The sequence below is a fragment of the Gopherus flavomarginatus genome, chromosome 9 (genome assembly GCF_025201925.1).
Source record: "Gopherus flavomarginatus isolate rGopFla2 chromosome 9, rGopFla2.mat.asm, whole genome shotgun sequence".
Lineage (NCBI taxonomy): Eukaryota > Metazoa > Chordata > Testudines > Testudinidae > Gopherus > Gopherus flavomarginatus.
The window spans coordinates 53,698,206-53,712,749 of record NC_066625.1 but is presented as its reverse complement, the minus strand read 5'-3'; the positions used below and the strand labels follow the sequence as shown (position 1 = coordinate 53,712,749).

Here is a 14,544-nt window from a genome sequence, read left to right as displayed (position 1 = left end):
GGTTGCAGTATTACCATCCTTACTTCTGCGCTGCCTTCTGATCTAGGCTGGAGAGTGGTGGCTGTTAGCCAGGCACCCGACTCTAAAGGCAGTACCCCTCTAGTAGCAGTAAAGGTGGCAATACCCTACCATGCCACCCTTACTTCTGCGCTGCTGGGCAGCCAGAGAGTGGCAGCTGCTGACTGAGAGCCCAGCTCTGTAGGCAGCAGCGCAGAAGTAAGGGTGGCAATACCATACCAAGCGCAAAAGTAAGGGTGGCAATACCATAACATGCCATCCTTATTTCTGTGCTGCTGCTGCCAGAAGCGATGCCTTCAGAGCTGGGCTCTGACCAGCAGCCACCACTCTCCAGCTGCCCTGCTCTGAAGGCAGTGCTGCTGCCAGCAGCAGCGCAGAAATAAGGGTAGCAATACCACAACCCCCTCTACAATAACCTTTCAACCCCCCCCCCACACACAACTCCTTTATGGGTCAGGACCCCTAAAATTACAACACCACTAAACTTCAGATTTAAATAGCTGGAATCATGAAATTTACTATTTAAAAAATCCTGTGACCATGAAATTGACCAAAATGGACAATTAATTTAGTAGGGCCCTACTCATAAGCTTCCCAGGGTTAACTCCAACCCTAACACGGATTCTGGCAGGATAAGTCCTTCAACTGCCCATACAAGGGGTTTCCTGCTGGTTACCACTTCATCACAACTTCAGCTCAGAACAAGCACTCAGTCTTATGAGGCCTCAGTAGGCCAAGCCCTATCAACCCTACCCTAAGGAGTGGGGCCCTCCATGGACAAAATGTCATGCCCGCAAGCTAGATCAGGATGATCTGCTTTGAGTCAGTCTTAACTCAGATTATTTATTTCAGAGTCCTTTCTTGGTGTGTTGGTCTCTGGAGAATCCAGTTTAGAACATAAGAACATAAAAGTGGCCATAGTGGGTCAGATGGAAGGTCCATGTAGCCCAGTATCCTGTCTTCCAACAGTGGCCAATGCCAGGTGCCTCAAAGGCAATGAACCGAACAGGTAATTATCAAGTGATCCATCCCCTGTCGCCCATTTTAAGCTTCTGGCAAACAGAGGCTAGGGACACCATCCCTGCCCATCCTGGCTAATAGCCATTGATGGACATATCCTCCATGAACGTATCTAGTTCTTTTTTGAACCCTGTTATAGTCTTGGCCTTCACAACAGCCTCCGGCAAAGAATTCCACAGGTTGACTGTGCGTTGTGTGAAAAAATACTTCCTTTTGTTTGTTTCACTTGGTGACCCCCTAGTTCTTGTGTTAGGAAAAATGGTAAATAACATTTCCTTATTTACTTCCTTGAATTAGTATGTGCATATTTCTTCGATGGGTGGAGGGGTAGGGTGGTAGCCTCAAAGGCTGATAACAGGGCAAGTTCACTACTCCCCACACCCCCAGAGAAGGTACATGCAGTGCCACAACAACACATATACAATAGCCTTTTCAATACAATGTACTCAATGGTATTAACCCTAATTCAGTGAGGTTTAACTTAATTCAGTAAAGTTTGTCTTAATTCCATAAGACTTGTTCAGGACTTAACAAGATATTGTCAGTCTGTCAAAAAGCCAACATGACATAAAGGATATTTAATCCTGCTTCTTACCTCTGGAGGAACTTTGCTACAAACTGAAGCTCTGAATAAAGGACTGAATGACCCTTCCAAGCTGTGGATGTACTCCAGAGACTTGACTTAAGCAAGCAGTTTATTCCATCACTGCTACAAGCCTGAACCAAGAACTTTGCCATTACTGTATTTAATTGATTCCTTTAACCAATTTTAACTCTTTCTTTCTTTTTCTTTCTTTCCATCTTTTTTTAAATAAACCTTTAGATTTTAGATACTAAAGGATTGGCATCAGCATGATTTTGGGGTAAGATCTGGAATGCCTGAGAAAACTGCCTTTATGTTTCCTTGTTAGCCAGTGTGGTGAAACAGGAGTTTACTTTTGTAGCTGGTTTGGTATATCTTATAAAAGAATAACCATCAGATCTGGGTTATGTTTGCCCTATTTCTCAGCAGTTTGTCCTGAATTTGGCATCCTCAGTTGTGACCCACTAAGACACGGTTACACCAGCCAACCAGAGGAAAGTTCAGAAGCAGCCAATCAGGGCCAAGCTGTGCCCTATAAGAAGGGTTGCAGGGCAGAGAGGGGCTGAGTCTCTCCCAGGAGCTTCAGGGAGAATGACTGGTTGCCTGTAGAGAGAAATACCTCGGATAGAGCAGTGCTGGCCAGGATCAGGAGAGCAAGCAGAGCTCCAGCCCAGCTGGCTCCCAGACTGTGGCCTTGATACAGGATCCAAGTAGGTGCTGGGACTATGGAGAAGTGGCCCAGGGAAAGCAGATAGCAGCAGAGGGGAAGGAGAGGCAGTGAGCTGCTGCCAGCTATAGGGTCCCTGGGTCGGGGCCTAGAGTAGTGGATGGGCCTGGGCCCTCTCCTTGCCCCACTGGCCACTGAAGGAAGTGGCCACCACAAGAGGAGGGCACCCTGCTGATGGACAGAGTTAATTCCAGGTGCAACCAGCAGGAGGTGCCATGATGGTGAGCACAACCTGTTACACAGAGCCAGCATTAGGGGGTGGCAAGCAGAGACCCAGCAAAGCTAAGATACATGCTGAAGCCTGAGCCCTGCAGCCCTGGGCTGAAATCAGATTAATGAAAGGGGTACAGTAGTTTGGAAAGGTTGAGAACCACTGTACTACATCATATGCATCATGTGGTCACTTCACCAGATCAGTTGGTGGCTCTGTAGTCACCTCCTTAAGGAGGTAAGTGAAATGACTTGTCTCTTTGAAGAAGCTTTCCTTCCACAATGGCCTTTATTGTTCCCACTGTCACCTTCAGCTACCGTAATTATTTTGTTCTTTATATTGTCACAAGCACAGCCTGCAGTTTAAGTTGGCAAGATCAGCAAGTTCACAGATGAAACACAGTCTGTTCCTGCCACTAATTTAGTAGCGAAACAAAATACGGCCATTTTCCTGAGTCATCCTGGGCTTCTGGTGGAAAATAGCTGGGTTCAATAGAGATGGAGGGAAAGTGGGAAACATCATGGCATCTTGAAAGTGAGAATCTGATATAAAGAAGAGATACAGATGCCCAGGTTAGATGTGGGCAAAAGCTAGAGTTGATTATGAAAAAGTTCATCAGTTGGATTTTGGCTTTCCAAATCAAAATCCAGACATGATTCAAATCTAAATCCCATTTAGCCTGAACCCCCAAAATGTGAGATGGGGAAAGAAGTTAAATCCTTCTGACTTTCACCCATCTTTAGTATTTTTATGAGTGGAATAAGTCCTGTGACCCAAGCATGGTTGCTGGGCACACTTTGGCATTCTAAGAAGTCACTTTCTGTTTCTTACTGTTGCATGAGAAATGATTGTAATGTACTTTCTCATTTCGCTCTTCTGTCAGTGACTCAGAAATGGCAGCAAGGTGAGCTGACAAAATTAGACCCAACCCATGCATGACAGCTGGCAGATCAGCCCTGTACCAATTCTTACACAGAATTCTGCTACACCTACTTATTATATAAAGTGGGAAGTGCCAGCCATATGCTCTTATTGCCATATTGTTCATAAAGAAAACATCGGGTGGAAGAGAATCCCCTGAAAGATGAATTGAGAAGTCATTGAGTGCATCTTTGACATTAAGATCAATGACACTACAGGGCTGGGCCAATATAGCAGGTCTTGTTCTCATCAGGACAATAAATACAGCTGGGAAATCAGAATCTATAATCACAGGCAATGGTGTAAGCTGTTATAAAAGATGAATCTTTGGACCTTTTTGAACCATATGAAAGTAAAGAAAATGTGTATTGATCACCTTTCATCGTGTTCAAGAAACTGAAATACAATAATAAACACAATGTTCTTGACTCAAAAGCTCAGGGCCCCATGTAGGCACACATCTTGTGCTTAAGGACATCCCAGTCCAGCCAAAGAGAATTCCAAAGGTGGTGAATATGTATTGTATTTCTAATGCATGAGGCACTGAAATTCCTCTAACTGGTGGTAGGCCATGTTACCAAGGTAGATAAATATGTCCTATTGCTTCATCTAGATCACACCAGTTTGAATGTGACTATGAAGCGCTCTATGCCAAATTACAAAGTCATGACTAGAGAATGATTCCCTTTAATTGCAAGATGTGACAAGGAATGGTGAGATTCATGAGCTATAAGGAGCATAAGGAGGTAGACGGCAGTCATTTCTTGAGTGAATAATGGAATATCTGAATTATGTATATCTGAGCTCCCTGCTGGAAACATGTGGCTCTCTAGTACTGCTAACAGTATTGCGCTATGTAATCCCTAGGGCTTGCTCAGCCCTCCATCTTTCCAAAGTACAGAAGCACTGACCTCGTGCAATTTATCCTTTTGTGGCTCTTCTGATAAGACCAGAAAAGGCAATGTCTTGACTGTTCTGCAGGGACATTGCCCTCTCCCCTCCCTCCCTCCCCCCATGACATTTAAGTAGGATAAGAGGCTTACTTGGATTCCTTTGCTGGAAACTCTGACTGACCCTCAGCAGATGCTATGATGCCACTCCCTTTCCCCTTGGTGGATGGCCTGGAAGGCCTCATCCTCCCTCTGTGCGTGCCAGGCCTGTCTTTCCTCAATGGAATTTGTATCAATGGGGCCTCCTCCTCTGCCCTCAATGGGTGTTGTGGGTAGGGATGAGGGGAGAGGAGGAAGCTCCATTGATATGCGCCCACTTCCCCATAGCAGGTGTCGTGAGTGGGGCTGTGTGACTCAGGGAGCTCTTGGTGCCAACTGGCTGAGGGAACATAAGGTTACTAATCGTCATAATAATTGAAAAAATGTATGTACAGATAATATGTAAGGAGTTAGTTACATATGTTAATTATGCTCTTAAGGTCTGCGAGCTGGGCCTGGTCACCAAAAGGCAATAACATTTCTTTCAGGCAGGAAACACTTGTCTACCTGTCTGCCTATATGTAAATTGAGTATTGCATACTTCACAATATATGCCTATTGACAGACCGAGCAAAATGCTAGTCAAAAGATTGCAAAGTCTCCAGGGAAAATTCTCTATAGAGGAAAACAAGCGGCAAGGGCTCCCCTGTTTACAAGTAAAGTAAATGGAATGTTGAAACTATATCCAGAGGTACAGAGATAAACCGAAAAAAAACGAGGAGTCTAACAGATTTATTTGGGCATAAGCTTTCGTGGGTAAAAAATCTCATTTCTTCAGATGCATGGAGTGAAAGTTACAGATGCAGGCATTATATAATGACACATGAAGAGAAGGGAGTTACCTCACAAGTGGAGAACCAGTGCTGACAGGGCCAATTCAATCAGGATGAATGTAGTCCACTTCCAATAATAGATGAGGAGGTGTCAATTCCAGGACAGGCAAAGCTGCTTTTGTAATGAGCCAGTCACTCCCATCCCTATTCAAGCCCAAATTAATGGTGTTAAATTTGCAAATTAATTTTAGTTCTGCTGTTTCTCTTTGAAGTCTGTTTCTGAAGATTTTTCTACAAGAATAGTGACTTTTAAATCTGTTATAGAATGTCCAGGGAGGTTGAAGTGTTCACCTACTGCCTTTTGTACGTTACCATTACTGATGTCTGATTTGTGTCCATTTATTCTTTTATGTAGGGACTGTCCAGTCTGGCCAATGTACATGGCAGAGAGGCACTGCTGGCACATATAACATTAATAGATGTGCAGGTGAATGAGCCCCTGATGGTGTGGTTGATGTGGCTGGGTCCTCTGATGGTGCCATTACAGTAGATATGGGGACAGAGTAGGCAACGCGATTTGCTACAGGGATTGGTTGCTGGGTTGGTGTTTCTGTGTTGTGGTGTGTAGTTGCTAGTGAGTATTTGCTTCAGGTTGGGGGGCTGTCTATAAGCGAGGACTGGCCTGTCTCCCAAGGTCTCTGAGAGTGAGGGATCGTTTTCCAGGATAGGTTGTAGATTGTTGATAATGCGCTGGAGAGGTTTTAGCTGAAGGCAGTACATGATGACCAGTGGTGTTCTGTTATTTTCCTTGTTGGGCCTGTCCTGTAGTAGGTGTCTTCTGGATACCCGTCTCGCTCTGTCAATCTGTTTCCTCACTTGCCCAGGTGGGTATTGTAGTTTTAAGAATACTTGCTAAAGATCTTGTAGGTGTTTGTCACTGTCTGAGGGATTGGAGCAAATTTGGTTGTATCTTAGGGCTTGGCTGTAGACAATGGATCGTGTGATGTGTCCTGGATGGAAGTTGGAGGCATGTAGGTAGGTAAGTATACCTATCAGTAGGTTTCTGGTATAGGGTGGTGTTTATGTGACCATCACTTATTTGCACTGTACTGTCCAGGAAGTGGATCTTTTGTGTGGACTGGTCCAGGCTGAGGTTGACGGTGGGGTGGAAATTGTTGAAATTCAGGTGGAATTCTTCAAGGGCCTCCTTTCCGTGGGTCCATATGATGAAGATGTCATCAATGCAGCACAAGTAGAGGAGGGGCACTAGGAGGCGAGAGCTGAGGAAGCGTTGTTCTAAGTCAGCCATAAAAATGTTGGCATAGTGTGGGGCCATGTGGGTACCCATAGCAGTGCCACTGACTTGAAGGTATAAGTTGTCCCAAAATCTGAAATGGTTGTGGGTGAGGACAAAGTCACAAAGCTCAGCCACCAGGCATACTGTGGCCTCATCAGGGATATTATTCCATCCTCATGTGGAATATTGGTGTAAAGCGCTTCTACATCCATGATGGCCAGGATGGTGTTTTCAGGAAGATCACAAATGCATTGTAGTTTTCTCAGGAAGTTGGTGGTGTCTCGAAGACAGCTGGGAGTGCTAGTAGTGTAGGGTCTGAGGAGAGAGTCCAAATAGCCAGATAATCCTGCTGTAAGCGTGCCGATGCCTGAGACGATGGAAAACCTTCAGGATTTCCAGGTTTATGGATCTTGGGTAACAGACAGAATACCCCTGGTCGGGGCTATGGGGGTGTGTCTGTGTAGATTTGTTCCCGTGCTGTAGCCAGGAGTTACTTGAGCAGATGGTGTAGTTTCTTTTGGTATTCCTCAGAGGGATCAGAGGATAGTGGCCTGTAGAATGTGGTGTTGGAGAGTTGCCTGACAGCCTCCTGTTCATAATCCGACCTGTTCATGATGACTACAGAACCTCTTTTGTCAGCCCCTTTGATTATAATGTCAGAGTTGTTTCTGAGGCTGTGGATGGTGTTGCATTCTGTATGGCTGAGGTTATGGGGCAAGTGATGCTGTTTGTTCACAATTTCAGCCTGTGCACATCTGCGGAAGCACTCTATGTAGATGTCCAGTCTGTCATTCAACCATCAGGAGGAGTCCGCGCAGAATTCTTCTTCTTGTAGTGTTGGTAGGAGGGTACCTGTGGGTCAGTGCACTGTTCAGTTGTGTGTTGAAAATATTCCTTGAGTTGGAGACTGCAAAAATAGGCTTCCAGATCACTGCAGAACTGTATCATCTTTGTGGGGATGGTGGGGCAGAAAGAGAGTCCCCGAGATAGGATAGACTCTTCTCCCAGGCTAAGTGTGTGGTTGGATAGATTAACAATATTGTTAGGTGAGTTGAGGGTACCACTATTATAGCCCCCCTGTGGCATATAGGAGTTTAGGTAGTTTACTGTCCTTTTCCTTTGTAGAGAAGTGAAGTGTGTGAGACATCCTTCACCTAGAGGACAAGCAGCCAGCACGTTCATCACAGCCAACCTGGTTGTTGAACACTATCAGAGAAGCTTTGGATAAACTAAATGTCATTATGAAAATGTCATCTTAGTTAAGTTTAGGCTCTAGAAAGTGTATTATTTTATTTGCTATTTAACCATCTGTTTGCATTCTCCTTGTTTCTTCTTGATTCGCCATTCTTTGTTAAATAAGCGCATGTCTGATTTCACGGTCACCCTAAGTGCTGCGCGTGAAGCCTGAGGTGTAATTGCCAAGCTGGCATGCACTGCTCCTGCAGCAGGAGCTGAGCTGTGAATTTGGTGCATTGCACGTGCAGCGGCCCATCGCTGTCCTGCAGAAGTGACAGTTGTGCCCATATGCCAGGAAGCGGGTCAGGCAGTGCTTAATTTGTAATGGAAGTAGTGCCAGAGCTCAGGCAATTAGGTGCTGAGGCTCAAGGAATTTTCTGACATTCATAACTGATGCAGCAAGCCCAGAGGTGCTGGGGCTATGAACTGCCAAGCCCAGAAGTGAGAGGGGCTATGAACTGCCAACCAGAGATGAGCCCTGGCACAAATTAAGCACAGGGGGAGGGGTTGTGCTGCTTGTGGCTGGGTTAGGGGGGTAGGGAGCTGGCTGGAAGACTCCCTCCGGCTGGGGGCAGGGCATGGACAGGGTGGAGAAGGCAGCCCTGCCGAGCCCCATGGCACACTGTACCTGCATGGGAGCATTCCAGGCTGCGTGGGGGCAGTGTTTTCCCCAGGAATTGAAATTAGGGGAAGTGTTCAAATGTACAGGTGGGAGGGTCAGAGCCAATGAGGGGTGATACTGTAAAGGTGAAGGAGGGCTGTATGGCACCATAGTAAAAACTGAAAAATGTTTTGTGACCATTTTATTAGATTTAACTCATGTTTTAAAATCTTCACACAAATTAAAGCTGGCTACTCAAGCCTTCTATGAAGCACGACATCTACATCCTTCTTGTTTCTTGTTATAATTTTGCACAGCTCTGTTAATGAACTTCTTGAATGTAACGCGTTCATCTTTGGTGGCTTCTCGTGTGTCCAGTACTTCCATTCCTTCAGTTGACATGCTCATTAGTTCATTCACATGATCAGGCACAAGGCGACTCCTTTGAAAACACAAAATTCTATTCAATGCTGAAAAAGAACACTCCACTGTAGCTGTTGTGACTGGGAGTAGCAAGAGATGAATTCCTACTTCTTTCATCCTGGGAAACATAGCACAAAGATTGGGTCGAGCCACTAGTGATGATAAAAAAGTTGCAGTCAAATCTTCATTAATTTGTCGTATGATATTCCACTCTGTGTCCAAATTCTTTATTCTGTTCTGAGTGCATGGCAGCCCCATTGCTGGTACTGCCTCACTCCACTCAACTGTCAGTGTTTTATAGGACAGGGACCTTTAAAAGCTACCTAGAGATTAAGTACATAAGAACATAACAATGGCCATACTGGGGCAGACCAAGGGTCCCTCCAGCCCAGTATCCTGTCTACCAACAGTGACCAATGCTAGGTGTTCCAGAGGGAGTGAATCTAACAGGTAATGATCAAGTGATCTCTCTCCTGATACCCATCTCCACCCTCTGACAAACAGAGGCTAGGGACACCATTCCTTACCCATCCTGGCTAATAGCCATTAATGGACTTAACCTCCATGAATTTATCTAGTTCTCTTTTAAACCCTGTTATAGTCCTAGGCCTTCACAACCTCTTCAGGCAAGGAGTTGTGTGCTGTGTGAAGAACTTCCTTTTATTTGCTTTAAACAAGCTGCCCATTAATTTCATTTAGTGGCCCCTAATTCCTATATTATGAGAACAAGTAAATAACTTTTCCTTATTCACTTTCTCCATACCACTCTGATTTTATATACCTCTATCATATCCTCCCCTAATCTCTTCTTTTCCAAGCTGAAAAGTCATAGCCTCTTTATCTCTCCTCATATGGGACCTGTTAATCCCTAATCAAACCCCTAATCTTTTTAGTTGCCCTTCTCTGAACCTTTTCTAATGCTAGTATATCTTTTTTGAGATTAGGAGACCACATCTGTACACAGTATTCAAGATGTGGGCGTACCATGGATTTATATAAGGGCAATAAGATATTCTCCGTCTTATTCACTATCCCTTTTTGAATGATTCCCAGCATCCTGTTTGCTTTTTGACTGCTGCTGCACACTGCATGGATGTCTTCAGAGAACTATCTATGATGGCTCCAAGATCTTTCCTGATTAGTTGTAGCTAAATTAGCCCCCATCGTATTGTATGTATAGTTGGGGTTATTTTTTCCAATGTGCATTGCTTTACATTTATTCACATTAAATTTCATTTGCCATTTTGTTGTCCAATCACTTAGTTTTCTGAGATCTTTCTTAAGTTCTTCACAGTCTGCTTTGGTCTTAACTATCTTGAGCAGTTAAGTATCATCTGCAAACTTTGCCACCTCACTGTTTATCCCTTTCTCCAGATCATTTATGAATAAGTTGAATAGGATTGGTCCTAGGACTGACCCTTGGAAAACACTACTAGTTACCCCTCTCCATTCTGGAAAATTTACCATTTATTCCTACTCTTTGTTCCCTGTCTTTTAACCAGTTCTCAATCCATAAAAGGATCTTCCCTTTTATCCCATGACAACTTAATTTACGTAAGAGCCTTCGGGGCAGGACCTTGTCAAATGCTTTCTGGAAATCTAAGTACACTATGTCCACTGGATCTCCCTTGTCCATGTTTGTTGACCCCTTCAAAGAACTCTAATAGATTAGTAAGACATGATTACCCTTTACAGAAACCACGTTGACTTTTGCTCAACAATTTATGTTCTTCTATGTGTCTGACAATTTTATACTTTACTATTGTTTCAACTAATTTGCCTGGTACTGACAGACGTATTGGAGCATGCTCATGCTCCAATATGTCTGTTAGTCTACAAGGTGCCACAGGACACTTTGTTGCTTTTTACAGACCCAGACTAACACAGCTACCCCCGATACCCGGTACTGACATTAGACTTACCAGTCTGTAATTGCCTGGATCACGTCTAGAGCCCTTTTTAAATTTTGGCGTTACATTAGCTATCTTCCAGTCACTGGGTACAGAAGCCGATTTAAAGGACAGGTTACAAACCATAGTTAATAGCTCCGCAGTTTCACATTTGAGTTCTTTCAGAACTCTTGGGTGAATGCCATCTGGTCCCTCTGACTTATTACTGTTAAGCTTATCAATTAATTCCAAAACCTCCTCTAGTGACACTTCAGTCTGTAACAATTCCTCAGATTTGTCACCTACAGAGGACGGCTCAGGTTTGGAAATTTCCCCAACACCCTCAGCCACGATGACCAAAGCAAAGAATTCATTTAGTTTCTCCGCAATGACTTTAAGTGCTCCTTTTGTATCTCAATCTTCCAGGGGCCCCACTTTAATAGGCTTCCTGCTTCTGATGTACTTAAAAAACATTTTGTTATTACCTTTTGAGTTTTTGGCTTGCTGCTCTTCAAACTCCTTTTTGGCTTTTCTTATTACATTTTTACACTTAATTTGGCAGTTTATGCTCCTTTCTATTTACCTCACTAGGATTTGACTTCCACTTTTTAAAAGATGCTTTTTTATATCTCACTGCTTCTTTTACATAGTTGTTAAGCCACAGTGGGGCTTTTTTAGTTCTTTTACTGTGTTTTTTTAATTTGGGGTATACATTTAAGTTGGGCCTCTATTATGTTGTCTTTGAACAGTGTCCAGCTTGTAGGGATTTCACTCTAGTAGAATCTGGAAGTCGCTGCTGTAGATTTTTAAGAACCAAGTCTGTGTACTTTTTCAGTTGCCTTAACAAACACTTCTTGTCCTCTTTACTTAAGGATTCAATATAAATGCCTTCATTAGTCAACTTCTGGACTGAAGTCTTTGCTTCTTCCAGTACTTTTTCAATGGATAGCTCTCTGATCCAAATGTAGCTTCTGTTGCTGGACAAAGATCTAATACTGTTGTAACAGATAACTGGATGGCACTGTTTAATGACCCAAGTGGTTTCAACAGTAGACTTACAAGAGAGAATGGTAATAGTCTTCTCTGAACATAGTAGCAAAAGTAATCCATCAGCCTCAATACTTAGATCCATCCCATAGCCAGTAACAACGGTTGGAGTAATTTTAAGACAGCCAAGGATCGCTCATGAGAAAGCCAGATGGTTTTCCCAGGTTGGACTAATCTGAACTTCAGTCCCAGTGTATTGTCTATATTTTCCAAGATATTCCGTCTTTTTAGACTCTTGCTGAAAAAAAATAATGAAGACATTAAATTTATAGCTTTTTTAGTGTCTTTGAAGAGTCTGCAGCTCGTACTAGTGCTAGCTGGAGTAGATGGCCTCTGCAATGTGTATAGGAGAGATTAGGGTTACACTTTTTTCTGAGTAAAGCTTGTACTCCACAATGTCTTCCAGAGAAGTTTGCAGCTCCATCAAATGCACAGGCAGGTATCTGTTTGAGGCCAAATTGGCAAGCATTTAACTCTTCTAAGATGTGGGTTATCACAAATGCAGCTGATGCATTTTCTATAACTAGAACATCTAGAAATGCATCTACTGCCCTACCACTGACATCAAGATAACGTACACAATGACTTAATACTTGATGCCCATTTGCAGCAATGCATTCATCAGTCATGTATGCAAATTTTTTGAATGCAGTGAGAGACTTCTTCATGTTTTCAGCTACTGAGTCTTTCACTGTTGCACTGCATGCTTCTAGCCAGTCAGTTGAGTTTCTTGCAGAAAGATAGCGAGCATTTGCTGGTCTTGTGTCGGAACCAGTGTTCAACTTCAGGATGAACAAGTGACAATGCACATTGGCCTCCAGTTTGTAGTGTGTGGTATCTCTTGCTAAATAGAAAGTATGATGCCACAGCCATGTTTGTTCGCATGAACTGTGTTGTGTCTCCAGGATTCTTAACAGCCTCATTAACACTCACTGGTGTTGTCTTTGGTCAGTGGAGACTCAGAGTTCAGAGGTGCTTTCACATGAGTTTACCTCCCAGGCAGGGCAAAAAGGCACCCTGCTCGTTCCTCCATCAGCTGCTCACTGTTCACTCTAGCCACTGTTGTTCATTGTCCATTCACTCCATCGCTCTGTTGCCAATGGCCCTGAACCATGACCTTCTGGTGCCACCTGCCACTGTGATCTCTGCTAGTTGGTCTCGAGGTTCTATCCAGCTCTCAGTGATTTCAGCTTGGCTCTTAGTGGGGGAACCTCGCTGTTAGTGCAGACTGGGCCATCTCTTCTACAAAAACACTGTCCCACAGCAGGGTCTAAGCACTTAGACCTGATTATCAGTGATTTCAGCTGTAGTGGTCACTTAACAAAACAAAAGTATCTATGGAGTCTAATCAGCTCCGTATTTAAAAAGTGGAGAGGGGCAGGTCAAACAGTACCTGTGACTCAGGCAGACCACCAAGCAAAACACCTGGCCCCACCCTCTCTCTTGAGATGCCCTCAATCCGCACAGGCTAAGTACAGCTCTACTGCCCTTTACTCATATAATACAAACATTTCATTACCCCAGCAGTCAAATGATTTGTAACCCAACCCCAGCCAAAAATCTATCACTTGGGCAACACAGTTGTGTTTGCTGGATACCTAGGTAGATTAGGTGTGAATGTAAATACAGTCTGGTCCTGAAGCCTTTCCCCCCAGCTCATCACTAGCTGTCAGGGAGAGCTCATTTAAACTTTGCTTACAAATCATAATTTGAAATTATTAGGTTGGCCAACATCACCGAAATGAATGCACTGACATTTTTATAAAAAATAACAGCTGTATAAGGCAGCTAGTCTATGGGAACACTTTTCAAATCTATTATACTTTTTCAGATATACATATTTTATCATACACTTTATATGCTTTTAAAGTGTGTATTAATGTTTCAATTTCAATTCAAATTTCCAATCATTAAATTGGCAACACTCCATGTAACTAGTTCACAAACCGGGGTGGGGGGGGGGGGCAGCGGGTTGGTGAAACTCCGGGGTGTAGGGAAATCCCTGCCCGGGGGTCTGACTGGGGCGGGGTCTGAAAGCTCCTGGAGCACCCCCCGGAAAAGGGGCTCTCAGGGAGCACATAACGCTCTCCCAGCATCAGGCAGGAGGAGCATGCGCCCCAGCAGCACGCGTCGACAGGGTTTACACACACTCAACCCCGAAGGTCGCTCTGCGCAGGCGCACAGCCAGTTAGGCGGACTCAGTTTGCGCGGCGCTGATCCGCTGGAGGTCGACTTGTCTATGCTCCTGGGGGTGGGTAGAGCGTCACCCTGGCACTGAGGCGAAACAGCCAGGCTCTACGACCGGGAGGTGGGCGAGGCAATTCCAGCCCCACCCCAAACGGAGGCGGAAGTGACGGCAGACGCACAGCGCCGTGCAGGCGGCGTTTCCGGCGTGTGTCGGGGTCGGTGTGCAGAGTAGCTCCAAGAGAGGCGGAGAGCGGGCCGCGGGACTCAGGTGGGGGCGGCTTCCCCTGTCCCTCAGGGGTGGGCAGCGCGGGGCGGACACAGCCTCGATCTCTAGGGCACCAGCCGCTCCGCCATCTCGGCAAGGAGAGGGGAGGGCTCCGGGGGAGGAGCTGGGGCTCCAGCAGGGGCGGTCCGTGGGGAGGGGCCACCACTGAGATGCATGGGGGAGAGGCCCCCCACTTCTGGGCAGTTCCCCTCCCCCCCCTTCCCCCCCTGCACGGGGGCGTTTCCCCTCTTCCATGTCCAGGGGGACAAGCCCCCTTCTTCAGTTCATTCTCCTCGCGGCTCTTCTCCCTGTCAATGAGCCCGATAACCTGGTGCATTTCAGCGGAGCAGCTGTTCT

At 45.0% G+C, this 14,544-nt stretch overlaps 1 protein-coding gene across 8 annotated transcripts in view; it reads left to right on the top strand.

Moving 5' to 3' along the window:
• The first annotated feature begins 3,446 nt into the window (after positions 1-3,446).
• EDC3 (enhancer of mRNA decapping 3) overlaps positions 3,447-14,544 on the top strand; it is a 74,927-nt gene continuing 63,829 nt past the window's right edge. For 4 of the 8 annotated variants that reach the window (XM_050966807.1, XM_050966804.1, XM_050966808.1 and 1 more), the window contains exon 1: positions 13,921-14,190. The gene's annotated coding sequence lies outside the window, so the exon portion shown is untranslated. Of the gene's footprint in view, positions 3,464-13,920; positions 14,191-14,544 lie in introns of those variants that run through there. The other 4 variants (XM_050966803.1, XM_050966802.1, XM_050966809.1 and 1 more) reach the window with 3 other exon arrangements.